A 24,064-nucleotide genomic window follows, 5' to 3' on the forward strand; every position below is an offset into this window, starting at 1 on the left:
ACTATAAGTGCAGATATTTCTATATGTTTGAGATCATCATATCAGGTGGTAGTCTTGATTAATGTTCACATAGAAGTACAACTTGGAACAGCCAAGATCGCTCTTGTACAGCATTTACTGTGATGACTGGTATCAACAAACAACAGATGTTCTGCATTTCATCAAGAGTCAGTGGAATGTACTGCACAGGATCTTATGATGGCAGCGTAGTTTGCTGAAACTGACCATAATAATAAATGCTGCACAATAGCGATCTTGGCTGTTTCTGCAGATATTTCTATTGATGATTGAGGACAGTGTACTGAACAACATTACATTTACTTTGCTCGCAGGTTGATAATTGTAGCTCTTCCGGGTAGTATGATTTTAATTTGGTTAGTACTTCAGGGTGTGCATGGCAGAAACAAGCCATTAACGTTTGTATTCCTCTGCGCAGCAGTTAAGGCATTAAAGTGAGGACGCGTTGATGTAAAACGAATAGTCCACACTGATAGCCGTAGTCAACTTCGTGGCGCAGTTAGGACCGTGCAGAAAACATTAGGTAGTAAATTTTGTGAGAAGACTATTAGACGCAGAGAAAAAACAACTAACGCCTGAATCAGGTACATATTAAAGTACAATGATCACAGTACCTGCACCTGTACACCTAACGTCTTGTATACTCACACCTGGGCCCGGCTCTGCGAGTCTTCCCTCCCACCTTGTTTTCAGATTCAATGTTTTGCAACGAAGTATGTCACAGTGTATGCCTGGCCATTATATTTATTCAATTCACTATGTTTTTAATTAGCCTTCTTTTCTCATTTCCACATTGCAATACGTCTTCATTCCTTATGTCATGAGTCCACCTGCTCGTAAAATTCTCTTGTAACCACACGTTTTATTGGCTTCTGGCCTTTTTATGCCTGTTTTCACTGTTATCCAAGGTTCGCACCTATACAAAGCTATGCTTCTAACACAGTATTTTTCTGCTCCAAATAATCTCCTTCCATTTTAGCACTTGTTTATTTTTATAGCAAATCCTTTTTTGTTATCCTTGCCATTACTGTTTATTCCTTCTTTACCTGTCTGATTTCCTAGATAGGAAAATTCATCCACTTCTCTACAAAGCTTTTTTGTAGAAGGCACGTGCATGAGCTTCACACACCATCAGTGTTATTTACTTTACTTCCATATCATTGACACCACCAAATACATATTGATCTTCCATAGTGTCCTCTTCAATACAATAAACAAATTAAATATCAGTGATGACAACGAGCGTCGCTGCCTCATTTTGGCGTCTTGTACCGTTTTGTCAGTGGTGACTTCTCCAATCTGCTACACATTGTGTTACATAAGCATCTCTGGGATGGTGTTCCTCGCATCAGACATATGGTTCACAATATTTGACATGTACCCATATGTCCGGAACGGAAGTGAGGCTCGAGGAAATGACACTGAAATAAGCAGCTTGACTATTATCACTGTGCTAATCGGCGACAGAATGAGTAACATACACTCCTGGAAATGGAAAAAAGAACACATTGACACCGGTGTGTCAGACCCACCATACTTGCTCCGGACACTGCGAGAGGGCTGTACAAGCAATGATCACACGCACGGCACAGCGGACACACCAGGAACCGCGGTGTTGGCCGTCGAATGGCGCTAGCTGCGCAGCATTTGTGCACCGCCGCCGTCAGTGTCAGCCAGTTTGCCGTGGCATACGGAGCTCCATCGCAGTCTTTAACACTGGTAGCATGCCGCGACAGCGTGGACGTGAACCGTATGTGCAGTTGACGGACTTTGAGCGAGGGCGTATAGTGGGCATGCGGGAGGCCGGGTGGACGTACCGCCGAATTGCTCAACACGTGGGGCGTGAGGTCTCCACAGTACATCGATGTTGTCGCCAGTGGTCGGCGGAAGGTGGACGTGCCCGTCGACCTGGGACCGGACCGCAGCGACGCACGGATGCACGCCAAGATCGTAGGATCCTACGCAGTGCCGTAGGGGACCGCACCGCCACTTCCCAGCAAATTAGGGACACTGTTGCTCCTGAGGTATCGGCGTGGACCATTCGCAACCGTCTCCATGAAGCTGGGCTACGGTCCCGCACACCGTTAGGCCGTCTTCCGCTCACGCCCCAACATCGTGCAGCCCGTCTCCAGTGGTGTCGCGACAGGCGTGAATGGAGGGACGAATGGAGACGTGTCGTCTTCAGCGATGAGAGTCGCTTCTGCCTTGGTGCCAATGATGGTCGTATGCGTGTTTGGCGCCGTGCAGGTGAGCGCCACAATCAGGACTGCATACGACCGAGGCACACAGGGCCAACACCCGGCATCATGGTGTGAGGAGCGATCTCCTACACTGGCCGTACACCACTGGTGATCGTCGAGGGGACACTGAATAGTGCACGGTACATCCAAACCGTCATCGAACCCATCGTTCTACCATTCCTAGACCGGCAAGGGAACTTGCTGTTCCAACAGGACAATGCACGTCCGCATGTATCCCGTGCCACCCAACGTGCTCTAGAAGGTGTAAGTCAACTACCCTGGCCAGCAAGATCTCCGGATCTATCCCCCATTGAGCATGTTTGGGACTGGATGAAGCGTCGTCTCACGCGGTCTGCACGTCCAGCACGAACGCCGGTCCAACTGAGGCGCCAGGTGGAAATGGCATGGCAAGCCGTTCCACAGGACTGCATCCAGCATCTCTACGATCGTCTCCATGGGAGAATAGCAGCCTGCATTGCTGCGAAAGGTGGATATACACTGTACTAGTGCCGACATTGTGCATGCTCTGTTGCCTGTGTCTATGTGCCTGTGGTTCTGTCAGTGTGATCATGTGATGTATCTGACCCCAGGAATGTGTCAATAAAGTTTCCCCTTCCTGGGACAATGAATTCACGGTGTTCTTATTTCAATTTCCAGGAGTGTAGTACATAACCGGTGAAACACAGCAAATGTGATCGACAGATAAGTATCCTGCCGTGACTGTCATAAATCACTGTGTAGCGGATATGATGCAACATGGATCAAGCATAAAGGTGTGTAACTCTGTTATCTTTAGTTCTAGACTAGGAGTATCTATTACATAACTACTATAATCTAATTTGCCAAAATTTCTAGCTTTATGCAGTTATTCACTCTGCATGTACTATTTTCGTATGGGACTGGATGAGAATAGGTTTAAGACCTAGAGACTAGTCGCCAAAAACAAAAGAAAAGTAAAAGGAATAAAAGCGAAGCGCAAGTGTGAAATGTGTGGACTGCTAGTGACAGTGAGGTGATGAACACAGCGTTGCTCATACTGAAGCCGTTGGAATCCATTTTGAGCAATGATATTAGATGGTGTAAGTGCTAAACGTATAAAAATTGACTATTTCAAGCAAGCCCCAGGCCGAGGTACCTGATGCTTTACCGGTGAACTGAATGTTGAATGGTTCTAGCTTTTTAAACGGGAATGTTGGAAGAATAATTAAATAATACACACCTGAGTGTCGAAAATATGAAGGAACAAATCATGATACAGAGACATTTCGAAAATTCTATTCTTTGTTGCTCCCATGAAAACACACACGAAGTTGTGTACTCGGCTGCATGGAGTAATATAAGCTATAAACTGGTGCTGGGTTTTCTGATGTAAGTAGTCTGTCAATGCACATGCTTGGAAGCTGAAAGATCATGGTATCGAATTCCGTTCGGAATATTTCAGTGTGTTGAACCTAGACTCCACCCTCAAGGACGTGAATATTCGCCAGGAACGACACGTTAAACTGTGGGAGCCCTTTCTTCGACATTATTACTGAGGTAGATTAGAGACATAAGGGTTGCCCGATTGGTTTCGAATAGAAGGACTTGTACCAGGTGATTGAGCCACACATAATTATGATTACTATCTAATGAAAATAAATTTGTTTTTACGTGAAAAAGAAGTCAAACTTGGTCCCTTATCATTACTGTAACACAATGGATCTTAAATAGTTGAATGGTATGATTTCAGACTTCTACCTGAAAGGAGTAAGGAAGATTTAACATCTTGTTGAGGACGTCGTCATTAGAGACCGAAAAGTAGCTCAGACTGAGAAAGGCTGTGGAGGGAAATCGATCGTATTCTCTCTAAAGTACGTCCCAGAATTTAGGAAAAGCACGGAAAAATATAAATATGGATGCATGGAGGGAATCTGAAGCGTCATTCTTATGAAAAGGAGTCCAGACCCTCACCACTGCGGTACCTCGTTTTATCCAAGAAGTAGAAGGGAAGAGACGACAGAAGAATACTCTTTGCTAGATTTTGCGAAACTCAGATCAGCTCAGTACAAGTACAGGTCAGACAAGTGTCCAAGGAATAGAAAATCAACTGGAATCACTCAATAGAGGAAAGTCCACTTGACCTGACGGGATAGCGATTCGATTCTACACAGAGTACGCGAAAGAACTTGCCCCCCTTCTAACAGCCGTGTACCACAAGTCGCTAGAGAAACGGAGGGTTCCAAATGATTGGAAAAGAGCACAGATAGTCCCAGTCTTCAAGAAGGGTCGTCGAGCAGATGCGCAAAACTATAGACCTATATCTCTGACGTCGATCTCTTGTAGAATTTTAGAACATGTTTTTTGCTCGAGTACCATGTCATTTCTGGAAACCCAGAATCTACTATGTAGGAATCAACATGGATTCCGGAAACAGCGATCGTGTGAGACCCAACTCGCTTTATTTGTTCATGAGACCCAGAAAATATTAGATACAGGCTCCCAGGTAGATGCTATTTTTCTTGACTTCCGGAAGGCGTTCGATACAGTTCCGGACTGTCGCCTGATAAACAAAGTAAGAGCCTACGGAATATCAGACCAGCTGTGTGGCTGGATTGAAGAGTTTTTAGCAAACAGAACACAGCATGTTGTTATCAATGGAGAGACGTCTACAGACGTTAAAGTAACCTCTGGCGTGCCACAGGGGAGTGTTATGGGACCATTGCTTTTCACAATATATATAAATGACCTAGTAGATAGTGTCGGAAGTTCCATGCGGCTTTTCGCGGATGATGCTGTAGTATACAGAGAAGTTGCAGCATTAGAAAATTGTTGCGAAATGCAGGAAGATCTGCAGCGGATAGGCACTTGGTGCAGGGAGTGGCAACTGACCCTTAACATAGACAAATGTAATGTATTGCGAATACATAGAAAGAAGGATCCTTTATTGTATGATTATATGATAGCGGAACAAACACTGGTAGCAGTTACTTCTGTAAAATATCTGGGAGTATGCGTGCGGAACGATTTGAAGTGGTATGATCATATAAAATTAATTGTTGGTAAGGCGGGTACCAGGTTGAGATTCAATGGGAGAGCGCTTAGAAAATGTAGTCCATCAACAAAGGAGGTGGCTTACAAAACACTCGTTCGACCTATACTTGATTATTGCTCATCAGTGTGGGATCCGTACCAGATCGGTCTGACGGAGGAGATAGAGAAGATCCAAAGAAGAGCGGCGCGTTTCGTCACAGGGTTATTTGGTAACCGTGATAGCGTTACGGAGATGTTTAATAAACTCAAGTGGCAGACTCTGCAAGAGAGGCGCTCTGCATCGCGGTGTAGCTTGCTCGCCAGGTTTCGAGAGGGTGCGTTTCTGGATGAGGTATCGAATATATTGCTTCCCCCTACTTATACCTCCCGAGGAGATCACGAATGTAAAATTAGAGAGATTAGAGCGCGCACGGAGGCTTTCAGACAGTCGTTCTTCCCGCGAACCATACGCGACTGGAACAGGAAAGGGAGGTAATGACAGTGGCACGTAAAGTGCCCTCCGCCACACACCGTTGGGTGGCTTGCGGAGTATCAATGTAGATGTAGATGTAGATGTATGGCAACGAATAACCATCTTCACATTTTTACCTCTTACATCCTTTCCATTTCTTTGTAGACAACTATGTAGAGTTTCATAATATGTGGTTGCATTTCAACATTATTCGTGCTGAAAATTAATAAGTTTTGCGTGTTTGTCTGTGACTCTTTTTCATTATTCGCTTGAATCCCTTGAGACACGATCTCAACGAAAACGAGTTTATACCGTAAATTCATAGCATACTGTTGTGACCAGACGAAACTGTTTTCGTCCTCCCGTAACAGTGGATACTTTGATTACTCTGAGGGAAGGTTCATCAAACTGGAACACATGAAATACATTGATAAGACAAAAGATTATAACCACTGCCCACTACGACGCTGGATGCTGCCTGATGGTTTTGCGGGACGTGACGCGGTAACAAAAGTAGATAAGTGAAGCAGTCATGGACGATGATCACCATAGCAAATAAATGCACTGAAAATGGGGAAATCCGTCTCGACAAGTGACTTTGATGAAGGACAGATTATTGTTACGCAGAGCCTGTGAAGAGGCATCTCGGAAATGTCGAAGATAGTCGAATGTTCACGTGTGACACTACCACTAGGCGCTAAATGGTTGGACGTCGACAGCTCTTCACAGAACGTGGGGTTCGGAAGCTTGTCTGTTCTGAAGATTAGGATAGATGATTATCTGTGGCATCTCAGCCGTAAGACCACAACGTTGGTGCACGCGAAAGTGTTTCGGAGTACACCATTCACCATACATTGTTGAACATGCAGCTCTACGGCTGACCACCCTTACTTGTTCACATGTTGACCCAACGACTTCGTCAATTACGACTGCAGGGGGCACGGAACTACCGGGATTCGACCGTTGATCAATGGAAACGTGTCAGCTCTTCGCCTGAATCACATTTTTGCTACACTAGGTCGCTGGTTGTCTCCGCAAACGTCGTCATCGAGGTGAACGGCGACTCAAAACGTGCAGCGCGCCACGGACGCAGGGTTGTGGGAGCAGTGAGGTAGTAACCGAAAACGCGCTGACAGCTGCGAACCACCTGCATCCGTTCATGCTTGATGTCTTCCCCGACGGCGATGTCATCTTTCAGCAGTATAATTGTCTCGGAGCCATAACCATGCCACATTGGTTTGAGGAGCATTATAGACAACTCCCGTCGATGTTTTGACGAGTAAATCAGCCTGATATAAATCCTATGGAATCCATCTGGGTCGCTATTGGGCACCATCACCGCGTACTCAAATCAGCGATCCGTAATTTATGCGAATTATGCGACCTATTCGTAGAAATCTAATGTCATGTACCTCCGCCAGCCTTCCAAGAAACTGTCGGATCCCTTTATGCAGAATAACTGATGTATTTCGTTCCAAAGACGGACAAACACGCTGTTAAACAGGTGGTCATAGTGTTTTGGGTCATAAGTGTGTTGGTTCACTCCATTACATAAATGAATAGAAGACTTACTTGACTTTGCCATAGGATTGCTTGATAATTTACAACTGCCATTGACTGTCAAAACATCACTCGACTCACAGAAAATGCAACCTTTTACAACAGTGCAAGTTCATCTGAAATTACTCGTTGGTCCTACACTATGATGTTTACTGCTGTAGTTGAGGTATCAAACGTACTCAGAGCTTTATATTGACATCAGTACAAGGCTACTGCTATACTGAGAGGAAGGACGTATTTTCTGGAAGGTCTCCCATTGGGTGTTGCGGACTGCAGCAAGCCATCGCTAATGCCTATGTTATCGAATCGCTTTGGAGCCTATGGTGTGGAACAGCAATCTCTGGACAATACCACAAAAAATGTTCAAATGTGTGTGAATGCCGCAATGGATTAGCCGGGCTGTAGAAGGCGCTGCAGTCATGGACTGTGCGGCTGGTCCCGGCGGAGGTTCGAGCCCTCCCTCGGGCATGGGTGTGTGTGTTTGTCTGTAGGATAATTTAAGTTAAGTAGTGTGTAAGCTTCGGGACTGATGACCTTAGTAGTTAAGTCCCATAAGATTCCACACACATTTGAACATTTTTTTGTGTGTGAATTCCTTTGGGACCAAACAGCTTAGGTCATCGGTCCCTAGACTTACTACTTAAACTAACTTATGCCAAGAACAACATACACACACACACACACACACACACACCCATGCCCGAGGTAGGACTCGAATCTCTGGCAGGAGAGGCCGTGCAGTCCGTGACATAGCGCCTCTAACCGCGCGGCCATTTCGCGTGGTACGATACCACACATACGATCTTTTCATACAACATGATTTAAGGGATAGGGTGACTTGCCTGAAATCCGGAGATTATGTGACAATTGCGTCATTTTAGAAATATATTTTGCAACGGAAAATACTTAATACCACTCAAAATTAACAAGTGTGAAGTAAATAGGTATGAGAACAAATTTTATTGGAACGACAAACTTTATAAAACTTGCTCGGTCTTCGAGCTTACAGTATATAGCCAGTGCTTTCGTTGATGAACTTTATCGGTCTTCAACATTAACAAACGACTGTCGTAACTGCTTCTAAGATGGCCTTATGTCTCGTTAGTGGCACTATCGACACAGACATCCACATGATCTCTGGCAGCTTGACGTCACGTTTCAGTGTGTCGACAAATCATAGGCCGATAATTTGTTAGATGCCGGTCGTCGTGGCCGAGCGGTTCTAGGCGCTTTAGTCTGGAACCGCGTGACCGCTACGGTCGCAGGTTTGAATCCTGCCTCGGGCATGGATGTGTGTGATGTCCTTAGGTTAGTTAGGTTTAAGTAGTTCTAAGTTCTAGTGGACTGATGACCTCAGATATTAAGTCCCATAGTGCTCAGAGTCAATTTGTTAGATCAGGCCATGGAGGCAGCATTTTCAGCAGTCAGTTGAAGGCGAGAGAAGTTCGAACGAGTTTTAGCTCCACTTCAACGTAGCAAGGAAACTGAGAATATTTTATATCAGGCAAGGAAATTTCATTACCCTACCACCGCTGAAAATGCCACATCAACCAGTCAAGTCAAAGAAACTCACCCACAACCAATTAGATCGTAAACCTTACACCAGAAATAGTGGGAAAGAAGTGACAATGAAGGGTCTCAGTGCATTAGAGTAAGAGCAGAGCGTTCTCCGCCCACCCAGCAACCCAGCAGTGACGTCGAGTATTCAAATGAAGGGAGAGGTGAGGCGAGGTGAGGCGAGATGAGACGGCGGATTATAAAGCCGCACGCTTCCCGCCCGGCCCGCGCTGCGCCGTGCCGGACGGTAACTCACGCAGCGTGGCCGTGGTTCGCGTTTCACGGCCAGGCAGGCGCAAATAGCGGCTACGTCACCGCCGCGACCACCGGCCGCCTGCATTCCGACCGCTGCGTGGCGGCTGTCCCCCGCGACTGCCCGCCGCGACAAGTGTTTGCTCTGTCGCCAGCGAACCGTTACAGCGAGCCAACGTCGCTCCGGAGCCTGCAACAGCGTCAACCACAAGTGCATCACACTCATTTCACGCCGTAGAGTGCCAGTTTCAGACCTCGCCTCCTTGCACGTCTGGTGCCTATTTTCTCCACCTGAACCAGTACTGGGGGGGGGGGGGGGGGGGAGGTGGCTGTTCACCAGTCTGCACGGGATGGGCTGGTGTTTGGTGTTTCCCTAATCTTCCTAAATGGGTTGTGGTCGGTCCCTACATTATTGGATTATAGGTTTGTACCTTCGATTGATGGCCGGTATTTTCCAACACCTGTTGCACAGGACTATCTAAGAGTGAGGCTATTGTGTTGTTGTTGTGGTCTTCAGTCCTGAGACTGGTTTGATGCAGCTCTCCATGCTACTCTATCCTGTGCAAGCTTTTTCATCTCCCAGTACCTACTGCAACCTACATCCTTCTGAATCTGCTTAGTGTATTCATCTCTTGGTCTCCCCCTACGATTTTTACCCTCCACGCTGCCCTCCAATACTAAATTGGTGATCCCTTGATGCCTCAGAACATGTCCTACCAACCGATCCCTTCTTCTGGTCAAGTTGTGCCACAAACTTCGCTTCTCCCCAATCCTATTCAATACTTCCTCATTAGTTATGTGATCTACCCATCTAATCTTCAGCATTCTTCTGTAGCACCACATTTCGAAAGCTTCTATTCTCTTCTTGTCCAAACTATTTATCGTCCATGTTTCACTTCCATACATGGCTACACTCCATACGAATACTTTCAGAAATGACTTCCTGACACTTAAATCAATACTGGATGTTAACAAATTTCTCTTCTTCAGAAACGCTTTCCTTGCCATTGCCAGCCTACATTTTATATCCTCTCTACTTCGACAATCATCAGTTATTTTGCCCCCCAAATAGCAAAACTCCCTTACTACTTTAAGTGCCTCATTTCCTAATCTAATTCCCTCAGCACCACCCGACTTAATTGGACTACATTCCATTATCCTTGTTTTGCTTTTGTTGATGTTTATCTTATATCCTCCTTTCAAGACACTGTCCATTCCATTCAACTGCTCTTCCAAGTCCTTTGCTGTCTCTGACAGAATTACAATGTCATCGGCGAACCTCAAAGTTTTTATTAATTCTCCATGAATTTTAACACCTACTCCGAATTTTTCTTTTGTTTCCTTTACTGCTTGCTCAATATACAGATTGAACAACATCGGGGAGAGGCTGCAACCCTGTCTTACTCCCTTCCCAACCACTGCTTCCCTTTCATGTCCCTCGACTCTTATAACTGCCATCTGGTTTCTGTACAAATTGTAAATAGCCTTTCCCTCCCTGTATTTTACCCCTGCCACCTTTAGAAATTGAAAGAGAGTATTCCAGTCAACATTGTCAAAAGCTTTCTCTAAGTCTACAAATGCTAGAAATGTAGGTTTGCCTTTCCTTAATCTTTCTTCTAAGATAAGTCGTAAGGTCAGTATTGCCTCACGTGTTCCAGTGTTTCTACGGAATCCAAACTGATCTTCCCCGAGGTTGGCTTCAACTAGTTTTTCCATTCGTCTGTAAAGAATTCGTGTTAGTATTTTGCAGCTGTGACTTATTAAGCTGATAGTTCGGTAATTTTCACATCTGTCAACACCTGCTTTCTTTGGGATTGGAATTATTATATTCTTCTTGAAGTCTGAGGGTATTTCGCCTGTTTCATACATCTTGCTCACCAGATGGTAGAGTTTTGTCAGGACTGGCTCTCCCACGGCCGTCAGTAGTTCCAATGGAATATTGTCTACTCCGGGGGCCTTGTTTCGACTCAGGTCTTTCAGTGCTCTGTCAAACTCTTCACGCAGTATCGTATCTCCCATTTCATCTTCATCTATATCCTCTTCCATTTCCATAATATTGTCCTCAAGTTCATCGCCTTTGTATAGACCCTCTATATACTCCTTCCACCTTTCTGCCTTCCCTTCTTTGCTTAGAACTGGTTTGCCATCTGAGCTCTTGATATTCATACAAGTCGTTCTCTTATCTCCAAAGGTCTCTTTAATTTTCCTGTAGGCGGTATCTATCTTACCTCTAGTGAGATAGGCCTCTACATCCTTACATTTGTCCTCTAGCCATCCCTGCTTAGCCATTTTGCACTTCCTGTCGATCTCATTTTTGAGACGTTTGTATTCCTTTTTGCCTGTTTCACTTACTGCATTTTTATATTTTCTCCTTTCATCAATTAACTTCAATATTTCTTCTGTTACCCAAGGATTTCTACTAGCCCTCGTCTTTTTACCTACTTGATCCTCTGCTGCCTTCACTACTTCATCCCTCAAAGCTACCCATTCTTCTTCTACTGAATTTATTTCCCCCATTCCTGTCAATTGCTCCCTTATGCTCTCCCTGAATCTCTGTACAACCTCTGGTTCTTTTAGTTTATCCAGGTCCCATCTCCTTAAATTCCCACCTTTTTGCAGTTTCTTCAGTTTTAATCTACAGGTCATAACCAATAGATTGTGGTCAGAGTCCACATCTGCCCCTGGAAATGTCTTACAATTTAAAACTTGGTTCCTAAATCTCTGTCTTACCATTATATAATCTATCTGATACCTTTTAGTATCTCCAGGGTTCTTCCATGTACACAACCTTCTTTCATGATTCTTAAACCAAGTGTTAGTTATGATTATGTTGTGCTCTGTGCAAAATTCTACCAGGCGGCTTCCTCTTTCATTTCTGTCCCCCAATCCATATTCACCTACTATGTTTCCTTCTCTCCCTTTTCCTACACTCGAATTCCAGTCACCCATGACTATTAAATTTTCATCTCCCTTCACAATCTGAATAATTTCTTTTATTTAATCATACATTTCTTCAATTTCTTCGTCATCTGCAGAGCTAGTTGGCATATAAACTTGTACTACTGTAGTAGATGTGGGCTTCGTATCTATCTTGGCCACAATAATGCGTTCACTACGCTGTTTGTAGTAGCTTACCCGCATTCCTATTTTCCTATTCATTATTAAACCTACTCCCTCATTACCCCTATTTGATTTTGTGTTTATAACCCTGTAGTCACCTGACCAGAAGTCTTGTTCCTCCTGCCACCGAACTTCACTAATTCCCACTAAGAGGCTAGGAAACAGTAAATTACAGAAACGCTAAGAGCGGGATTAGTAAGTGGCCCATGAAAATTCCTACTCTCAGCAGCTAATTCAGCTCTCTTTAAGGGCTCGAATCTTAAAATATTTCGTGGATGTTCCGGAAGCCCTCACTGGTCGCAGTAGTCGTGTTTTCGTAGTATATCTCCCAAGGCGTAAAAAGATGGTGCTTCGTGATCAACCGAGCTACAGGGTCCAGTCACATTAATGTGACCACCACTTATGTTCGATCAATTATTCAAAAGCAGTCTTAGTCGCATTTATTGTTATAATACCGCCAACCGGTTTCAGCCCGACATAGAGGTCATCTTTTGGGCGTTTACACTGTGAAGTTATAAGATGTCCGTCAGAAAGAATCCATCATACAACAGCTAAAATTACGTAAAATAAAATTAAAATATGTTACCCATTGGTCGACTGCTGGTGGTGTCACTCCTGTCTACATAACGGCAGGAAACTACGCGGGACTAATTTTTTTTTTTTCTTTATTGTAGTTCAATTCACCATCGGAGCGGGCTGGCAGCAGCATACGCGCTGCTCTTCAGCCGAAAGACATAGAACAAAACAATAGAAGACATTTAAAAACAGCAAAGGAGAGAATAAGGTGATTATAGATACAACAAAGGGGGAACATCATGGAAGGCAATAGACAAAAAACGGGGTGACTGTAAAATGGAGATAAAAAACTGTTTAAAAGTAGCACACACAAAAAGCCACACACGGCGACGATTAAAAGATCACAAGGCACAGTATGACTGGAGCATAAAGGTGTTGACGGATGGCATAGCACATAACGTAACACTGACGGCGGACCTCAAGGCAATACACAATTAAAATCACAGGAGAAACAGCACTAAACACAACACTGATGAGGCACACTGATGATGATCAATACAGAGGATCTGCCAGGCGCAAGGAGATGAGGGAGACCTGAAGAAGGGAGGGAGGGGAAGAGATGGATGAGATGAGCGGGGGGCGCACGGAGGAGGGCCAGGTAGGGAGGGATGTGGGAAGGAAAGAGGCAAGTATGGGGTGCAGGGCCTCAGGGGAGAGGGGAATGGAGGAAAATCCGCTCTGGGAGAAGGAAGGAAGAGGAAAAAAGGGGGCCCTGGGGGGGGGGGGGGACAAGGCCAGGTTACAGTTGGAAGGAAGGGTAGATGTCACGGCGAAGTTCGTCATCCGGAAGGGGGAGGTGTTGGAAATTGCCCTGATGAAGGAGATGTAGGGTGTGGAGGTGGAGAGAAGGAGGGATACAGCGATAGAGGCACGGCAACGGGCAGGGGGTGGAGAGGAAGGAGGAAACCAGAGGGTGGGGGGGGATCAAGCCTGCGAACAATGTAAAGGATGCGGAGATGTTGGACGAACAGGAGGAGGTGGGGGAAGGGGATCAGTTCATACAGGAGCCGTGTGGGGGAAGGAAGGCGGATACGGAAGGCAAGGTGGAGCGCATGGCGTTCAAGGATTTGGAGGGCTTTGTAAAAGCGGGTGGGGCGGAGATCCAGACAACGCTGGCATAACAGAGGATAGGACGGATGAGGGATTTGTAGGTGTGGAGGATGGTAGAAGGATGCAATCCCCATGTCCGGCCAGACAGGAGTTTCAGAAGGCGGAGGCGGGAATGGGCTTTCGGCTGGATGGTCTGGAGATGAGGGGTCCAGGTGAGGTGTCGGTCGAGGGTGAGGCCAAGGTATTTCAGGGTGGGGGTGAGCTGGATAGGACGACCATAAAGGGTGAGGTAGAAATCATGGAGGCGAAAGTAGCGAGTGGTGTGGCCTATGATGATCGCCTGGGTTTTGGAGGGGTTGAGACGGAGGAACCACTGGTTACACCAAGTGGTGAACTGGTTAAGGTGGGTTTGGAGGGTACGTTGAGACCGTTGAAGGGTAGGATAGAGAGCCAGGAAGGCGGTGTCATCAGCATACTAGAGAATGGCGGGACTAACCCTTCGTATGGGCTTAAATAGAGTGCTGAGATCACGTAAATAGACGGCAACACCCCCAGCGGCGATCAACGGCATTTAATACAGTTTGTTATATGTAATTACTAGCCACCTTAAGTGACAATAAATAACAGAAAAAGGAACCATTCCATTTAAAAAGAGTTACAATTGTAGTGTTAATTATAAAATAATAACAAATGTTGGGTAGTCAACGCGTAAAATTCGTAAAAGTACATTACGTTATGTGCCATAATATAAAGTAAAACAATTTGTGACACACAAAAACTGGTGTCGTCTTGTATTGTAATATATCTATTCGTACATTTACGTAGAAAACATCTGAGTCACCGAGCGAGGTGGCGCAGTGGTTAGACACTGGACTCGCATTCGGGAGGACGACGGTTCAATCCCGCGTCCGGCCATCCTGATTTAGGTTTTCCGTGATTTCCCTAAATCACTCCAGGCAAATGCCGGGATGGTTCCTCTGAAAGGGCACGGCCGACTTCCTTCCCTAATCCGATGAGACCGATGACCACGCTGTCTGGTCTCCTTCCCCAAAACAACCAACAACCAACCATCTGAGTCAATTTACTAACACGGCTAATATGGAAGGACTACAAAGCCCTCTACTCGTTGTGGTGAGGACGCCGTTGCCATGGATTATAAAGCGTATATCAGGCGCCCTCTAGTCTGTGTAGCGAGAACGCCGTCGTCATCTTTCCCCTAGCCACGGCGTCCGTTGCCGTGGTAGCGGTATGTCATGGGTCTTCATCCACAGAGATGTTGTCACTTGTTTGAGGTTATGGAAATATCGACAATCAAGGATAACCTAAGAAATCTAAAGATAGGATAAAAGTTTACGACACGTTTGTAATACCCATTAAAGGAATCAAAGTATTAATAAAAGGAAAAGTAGCATCATTATGTACAAATAATATTTTCGAATAGCTCGACGGATATCTATAATATCACAATGTAAACCCCTATGTCGGCTTGAAACCGGTTGGCGGTATAATAATAATAAATGCCATTAAGACTGTTTTTGAATAATTGCTTGATCAAACTAATCACTGCCTCATCTCCACAACCATGTTGTCCAAAAAACTTAGGTTCGACGTCAATCTAACAGTAACCACGTACAGACGGCAGCTGGCAGCACCAGTAGTAGGGGACACGTGAAGAGTATCGGAATGCGGAAAACAGTACAGTCGTTGTCGTTATGCGGAAACGGAGCGATTTATCTGACGTCCTAAAGCGCATGGTTTATTAACTTTCGGGTCACTGGGGGAAGCATTTCCGTAACGAGTACGTTTGTAAACTGTTCGCGTTGCGCCGTGGTTAAGGTATACTGTGCATGATAACGTGGTGCTATCCAAAACGGGCGTTGATGCAGCTGCGGTGTACCACCGGTAATTACTGGCCATTAAAATTGCTACACCAAGAAGAAATGCAGATGATAAACGGGTATTCATTGGACAAATATATTATACTAGAACTGACATGTGATTATATTTTCACGCAATTTGAGTGCATAGATACTAAGAAATCAGTACCCAGGACAATCACCTCTGGCCGTAATAACGGCGTTGATACGCCTGGGCATTGTCAAACGGAGCTTGGATAGCATGTACAGGTACAGCTGCCCGTGCAGCTTCAACACGATACCACAGTTCATCAAGAGTAGTGACTGGCGTATTGTGACGAGCCAGTTGCTGGGCCACCATCGGTCAGACGTTTTCCATTGGTGACGCCCGGGTTCCCGGGTTCGATTCCCGGCGGGGTCAGGGATTTTCTCTGCCTCGTGATGGCTGGGTGTTGTGTGATGTCCTTAGGTTAGTTAGGTTTAAGTAGTTCTAAGTTCTAGGGGACTGATGACCATAGATGTTAAGTCCCATAGTGCTCAGAGCCATTTTTTTTTCAATTGGTGAGAGATCTGGAGAATGTGCTGGGCAGGGCAGCAGTCGAACATTTTCTGTATCCAGAAAGGCCCGTACAGGACCTGCAACATGCGGTCGTGCATTATCCTGCTCAAATGTAGGGTTTCGCAGGGATCAAATGAAGGGTAGAGCCACGGGTCGTAACACATCTGAAATGTAACGTCCACTGTTCAAAGTGCCGTCAATGCGAAAAAGAGGTGACCGAGACGTGTAACCAGTGGCACCCCATACCATCACGCCGGGTGATACGCCAGTACGGCGATGACGAATACACGCTTCCAATGTGCGTTCACCGCGATGTCGCCAAACACGGATGCGGCCATCACGATGCTGTAAACAGAACTTTGGTTCATCCGAAAAAATGACGTTTTGCCACTCGAGCACCCAGGTTCGTCGTTGAGTACACCATCGCAGACGCTCCTGTCTGTGATGCAGCCATGGTCTCCGAGCTGATAGTCCACGCTGATGCAAACGTCGTCGAACTGTTCGTGCAGATGGTTGATGTCTTGCAAACGTCCCCATGTGTTAACTCAGGGATCGAGACGTGGCTGCACGTTGCGGATAAGATGCCTGTCATCTCGACTGCTAGTTATACGAGGCCGTTGGGATCCAGCACGGCGTTCCGTATTACCCTCGTGGACCCACCGATTCCATATTCTGCTAACAGTCATTGGATCTCGACCAACGCGAGCAATAATGTCGCCATACGATAAACCGCAATCGCGATAGGCTACAATCCATGAAGAGATGTGCAACTGACTACCCAGATGAAGCATGGGGCTACGAACAGTGTCTTCCCAAAGAGCGTTCAGTGAACGTTGCTGCGTATGGGCCTCTGCAGACTGGTTCATACACTCATGCTGACTGTTGTTCATCAGCGGCGTCCACTAAGTGGTGACAGATTACTTTTCAGATCAATACGTTTTATGTTCTATCGGCCGCTGGCGCGTACGAAGTGAAACATCTGAAATCACACATTCTGCAACCATCGTCGAAGGGTCCAGGCCGTAGGAGGCAGCGTTATGGTCTGAGGAATGTTTTCGTGGTGATGTCGTCATTCTAGCAGGCACAATGGATCAACACAAGCAAGCATCCATTATTGGGGATCACATGAACCACCACACGCAATCTGTTTCTCCTCGGAATGACTGTATATACCGGCAGGAACGTGCAATGTGTCACACTGCTCGCAGTGTATGTGCGTGGCCGCGGCACTGGAGCCAGCATGGTCCCATTTGCGCCGCTGACTGTGTTTATACAATTTTCTGAGAGGAGGTCACATTAATGTGACTCGACAGTGTATTCCCTGCAGTACCCCTGCTACTGTGGCCCAGCGGTTCTAGGCGCTTCAGTCCGGAACCGCTCGGCTGTTGCGGTCGCAGGTTCGAATCCTGCCTCGGGCATGGATGTGTGTGATGTCCTTAGGTTAGTTAGATTTAAGTAGTTCCAAGTTCTAGGGGACTGATGACGTCAGATGTTGAGTCGCATAGTGCTTAGAGCCATTTGAGCCTGCAGTACGGAAAATTGAGAGATTCCAAATGTCCGCTCCTGTGGGCGGTCCTGCATTTCAGATGGAACCTCCTCTGTTCTGTATGCGATTTTGCCGTTTAGTGAGGGTGCAGACGCTCAGTAGATGGTGACCTCGAATAAAGTTGTGGAGGCAAGTACCTAGCTGGATAGCATTGTTTTAGTGAACAAGACGAACTTGTGCAAGTTTAAGTTAGACAAATAAATTAAATTTGCTTCTGTGGAATTTTGGCTGGTGTTGTGAGAGCTTTCCCTTCACTGACATTAAATTCTGTTAAGTTCTCTCATGTGGATATTGTTGCGGAAGTTGTTAGGAGGCAGATGGAGGTGCTGCGGGAACTGTAAGCGGTGCATATATTAGAAATCACTGGAGATATCACGGCATCTTTCTGAAAGCAGTTGGACTGCTACGTGGCTTTAAGTATTGACATTGGTATATTGTGAAGCTTAACCGCTTCTCACGGGTCAAAGTGAGGCTGATAATCGTTGTGTATTTTGATTTGAAAGTGTAGCAGTACAGACAGTTAATCAGCTTCTGCCAATGTAAATTTTCAATTAAATCCATTGAGGAAGGCGTCGCGCAATGGATTCAGCCCGAGACCGGGAATGTAACATCCCGAAATGTCAGAGAAACTCTGAGAAACAATGAAATGAACCTTTCAACGTTTTACGTTAGTTCAAATGACCGCATAAGAAGAAAATGTATGCAGTACTCTTCAGACTTCGAACTCTGGTAACGGCCTCACCCAACGGTGTCATGGAATATGACACGTGTTTGACGGGGCTCAAAAGGATGACATTCTCGATGACGGAAGAGTGAACGTCCCGAACGAGTCAGACAAGGAAAAGGTCTTGAAGAAATAAGATCTAAATAAGAAATACACTATGGCTTGAGAAACTTTTCTGAGGGTGGTTATAATTAAAGTGCAACTACTCACAGAGGTCCCGTGTGGGCTGTAGTTATCATATGGCAGCGACATTTGGTAGACGTTCTAGTACGTTAATGTCATGACGATTTACTCTGGAAAAAGTAATTAGTTCATAGTTTGGCCACCGAGTGCAGAGTGACACTGACGTACAGATATGTATCCATATGTAATGGATTAGGAACGGGACGTGGGCAGAAATGGTTATACAACTGAGAAAGGCGTAACGTTGACTGTATGATACGCCGCTGCTAAAACAATTTGTTCAATATGAGCACCAGAGACACCTACGAGATGCTGCATTCCTGAAACGACGTCATCAACAGTTGCTCGCAATATTCCCGGTGAATTGTGAGCAGTATTTTCGTGTACACTGATAGATATTCCCACCGCCAAAAGTCACATGAATTCAGATCAGGGGGTTTTGCAGGGCATGCATCATGATAACCACTGTAGATAACACGTTCGTCAAATGTTGTGTTAAGCTCTGTTTCAATGAACGAGCGGCATGAGGTTTGGTCCTATCTTGCATAATAGCAGTGGTTTCCACACAGATGCGCCATTCCAGAGCAGGAATCTCATGCTGTAGAAGGAGGTCTTCATAACGCATTGACGTCACGGTACACGTGGCAGGTCCTGTGGGTGTATTCTCTTCAAAGAAGAACGAACCCAAGGTTAAAGGTGCTTGTGAACCCACAACGCACATTCACATACGGCGAGTGCAATAACTCTTCATGCACAGCACATGGTTTATTAGCACAAAAATTCAGCAGTTCTGTGAATTAATTGCACCCTTTAGTGTAAAATGTCCTCTTCACTCCATAAAACATTGCCCAGCCACATATCATCAACTTCGATCTCTGACAGAAACCGAAGAGCAAATTCAGAAGGTTGCTGTGGATCGTAAGGTTTAACTTGCTGCACCGTCTGGTCTTGCACAGGTACCATTGTAACAGACTGCAAAACTTTCCGTAGTGTTGACAGTTCTCGTGACACTGCGCGAGCACTAGAACTACGCAGGACACATGCTATTAAAGCAACCCCGTCAGTAACTCCGACCAGCATAGGACGCCTTCCTCTTCCAGATGCCACAGCAAGCTCATCCGCGTTTTCGAATTTCATTATCATCTTCTTTAAACCATTTACTGACATCGGGCCTCTCCTCAGACATTTCAGTCAGCAGTGTAATTGCTACCGATCACATCAAACAGTTTTACTAACAGTGCACTGTCTCTCTTCTCGACAGCCACACTGTTCACTCACGTTATGGCTTGTCAAATGACAGCAGGGATACCACAGTGTCAAACAAATTTGCACCGGGGGTCAAAATTGGAACTTACCTCTTCTGGCATCAACCGGTTCCACATTAACGTATTAACACATCTGCCAAGTTTCGTTGCCCACAGTGGACCACCTGGTAGTATTCCCCTGTGAGACTAGCAACCGTGGAGCAGCTGAATTTAGCTGTCATTGTGAGTGACACCTCAGGTTTATGGATATCAGGAAGTGGCTTCTCAGTTTGCAGAATGATAGGCACACTTTCTCACTGACGATCTGCAAATTGCAGCGCTGCTCTTCACGACATGACTGTGAACTGCTGTACTGTACTGACTAGTCCCCTACTGCCTCAGTAATAAATTCACACACTCCACTACGTTACGAACAATGACAAATTTTAGGATCACAATGTCACTGCAAAGAAGATAACAATTCTTTCTTACTTCTCTTGACGAGAATTTGGCTAATCTGCGTGCATTTTCAGCTTATGCTGATATCTTCTCCACACACGAAGAAAGTTTCATAAAGAAATTCCAAATTGGGTAACAGAGAGGGAACTAATGCCCGATTTTCTTTCTGTTTCTTATTTCGACAACCACTACAAGGCTCAAAAAATAAAAAGATAGCAATGCCGTATTGCCATGAGTAGTAGTACTCATTATAAAGATAGCAATGACGTCAGCTAATGTTCAGTTGATGCCTAGGTATGAGCCACTAGAAGTGTAATATGCAGCCCAGATTTGATTTTATGGCATAAAAGAAATGATAAATCAGTAGTGTCTCCTATCTATGATGATGTCAGATGTGAAGTTTCATCTTTGACTAGCATATATAAAGGGTGATCCATTGATAGTGACCGGGCCAAATATCTCACGAAATAAGCATCAAACGAAAAAACTACGAAGAACGAAACTCGTATAGCTTGAAGGGGGAAACCAGATGGCGCTATGGTTGGCCCGCTAGATGGCGGTGCCATAGGTGAAACGGATATCAACTGCGTTTTTTAAAACAGGAACCGCCTTTTTTATTACATATTCGCGTAGTACGTAAAGAAATATGAATGTTTTAGTTGGACCACTTTTACGCTTTGTGATAGATGACGCTGTAACAGTCACAAAAGTATATGTGCGTGGTATCACGTAATATTCTGCAGTGCGGAAAGTATTTGCTTCGTGATACATTACCCGTGTTAAAATGGACCGTTTACCAATTGCGGGAAAAGTCGATATCGTGTTGATGTATGGCTATTGTGATCAAGATGCCCAACGGGCGTGTGCTATGTATGCTGCTCGGTATCCTGGACGACATCGTCCAAGTGTCCGGACCGTTCGCCGGATCGTTGCGTTGTTTAAGGAAACAGGAAGTGTTCAGCTACATGTCAATCGTCAACCACGACCTGCAACAAATGTTGATGCCCAAGTAAGTGTTTCAGCTGCTGTCGCGGCTAATCCGCACATCAGTAGCAGGCAAATTGCGCGAGAATCGGGAATCTCAAAAACGTCGGTCTTGAGAATGCTACATCAACATCGACTGCACCCGTACCATATTTCTATGCACCAGGAATTGCATGGCGACAACTTTGAACGTCGTGTACACTTCAGTCACTGGGCACAAGAGAAATTACGGGACGATGGCAGATTTTTTTGCACGCGTTCTATTTACTTACAAAGCGTCATTCACCAACAACGGTAACGTAACCCGGCATAATATGCACTATTTGGTAACGGAAAATCCACGATGGCTGCGACAAGTGGAACATCAGCGACCTTGGCGGGTTTATGTATGGAGCGGCATTATGGGAGGAAGGATAATTGGCCCCAATTTTATCGATGGCAATCTAAATGGTGCAATGTATGCTGATTTCCTACGTACTGTTCTGCGGATGATACTACAAGAAGTTTCACTGCATGACAGAATGGCGATGTACTTCCAACATGATGGATGCCCGGCACATCGCTCGCGTGCGGTTGAAGCGGTATTGAATAGCAGATTGCATGACAGGTGGATTGGTCGTCGAAGCACCATACCGTGGCCCGCACGTTCACCCGATCTGACGTCCCCGGATTTCTTTCTGTGGGGAAAGTTGAAGGATATTTGCTGTCGTGATCCACCGACAACGCCTGACAACATGCGTCAGCGCATTGTCAGTGCATGAGCGAACATTACGAGAGGCGAACTACTCGCTGTTTAGAGGAATGTCGTTACACGTATTGCCAAATTCATTGAGGTTGACGGACATCATTTTCAGCATTTATTACATTAATGTGGTATTTACAGGTAATCACGCTGTCACATCATGCGTTCTCGGAAATGATAAGTTCACAAAGGTACATGTATCACATTGGAACAACCGAAACAAAGTGTTCAAACGTACCTACGTTCTGTTTTTTGAATTAAAAAACCTACCTGTTACCAACTGTTCGTATAAAATTGTGAGCTATATAGTTGTGACTATTACAGCGCCATCCATCACAAAGCGTAAAAATTGGTCCAACTAAAACATTCATATTTCTTTACGTACTACACGAATGTGTAACAAAAATGGGGGTTCCTATTTTAAAAATCGCAGTTGATATCCGTTTGTCCTATGGTAGCGCCATCTAGCGGGTCAACCACAGCCCCATCTGGTTTCCCCCTTCAAGCTAGACGAGTTTCGTTCTTTGTAGTTTTTTCGTTTGACGCTTATTTCGTGAGATTTTTGGCCCGGTCACGACCAATGGACCACGTTGTATATAGGGTCTGCAGATCTTTGAGTAAGTCGGTCCCTCTCTTTGGTAAGACACTGGACTTACAAAGTCTCTCATGATTTTTGTTTTAGATTATTTGTAAGACATAGTGATAATGAAATATGGTCAAATAGGGTGAAAATTACATTTTTGTGATTGCAGGGGCTTGTGAGCCTCCTACTGTCTTTGTATACGAGGTGCAATGGGTATAAGTGCAGATATTTTTGTATGTGGAACCTTAGTATGTACACACATCATAGAACAGTCTTCCCACAAACACAAGCTTAATGACCTGTTTTCGGAATGGGCGTAAATGTACCACTAAGTGGAGTACACCTGTCAGTATAGGCTAAACGTTTTGGATCCACGCGTCTACACTACAACACCTGACCTGCTGCCCAGAGGAAAATAAAAACTACATAAGAAAGTAGTAATGCCACACATTTTACTGAAATGTGAATGATAAAGGGAGTGGTCACCCCGTTCTAGGAGATACTGGACGGGCATTCAAGTAGCCATTATAAGGCTTATACGGCAAATCTGTTTGCCTATTACGCCGTCACACTGGTACATTTTACAACTTATCTCTCCACAATTTGAGTAATTCCCTTCGGTATCCGCTTCAAGCGTTTTTTATGCTTTCTTCAATGTGAATCCCATGTCAGAGACATCTGACTGGTTTCGGACACAGCCATGTTTGCCTCCGGTGTCCTACAGACCGTACTGCCTATTTTAATTACGCTGAGCAGTACTTCGTTTGCTAGACGTACGAAGCTACACTGTGCGTGGTTAAACTTTGGGTTCACAAACTAAGTAACTTCGCACTGTTCCAACGACATGGTAGCATATGAATGGGGCGTAAATTCAATCTCAGACGTTACAATTCGTCGTTCACAGCCGGGTTTTTGTATCATTTCGTTCTTTGTGGCTGATGTGATTCTCAGGCACATCCTTTTAGGCCCAGTTCATCCCTTACTGAGTGTAAATTGATGACAGGAAAGGTCTCATTCTCATTTATCTGCCTATAAAGGTTCTGAAGTATTACTCATCCTTAGGCACTTATTCTGCAACGCTTAAATAATCATGTCGGAGACTTAGTCGTCCGAAAGTATCCACAGACACAGTGTAAGTGCATGTCATATTCTCAGTGCACATCGATCAGTCTGATTCCCCGTTGAATGTCTTTAATTAGCTCACCTGGCGTCGTTCAAGGGCAGTGTTCTCTCGTATAATGCTTAGCGCAGGAAGTGATCGGTACACATTATCCACCTCTCCTCTACAGTTTCTTGTAACAAGGTTTCACATGTCTGTGAGATGACATCC

This window comes from Schistocerca piceifrons, chromosome 5, assembly GCF_021461385.2.
Source record: "Schistocerca piceifrons isolate TAMUIC-IGC-003096 chromosome 5, iqSchPice1.1, whole genome shotgun sequence".
Taxonomy (NCBI): Eukaryota; Metazoa; Arthropoda; class Insecta; order Orthoptera; family Acrididae; genus Schistocerca; species Schistocerca piceifrons.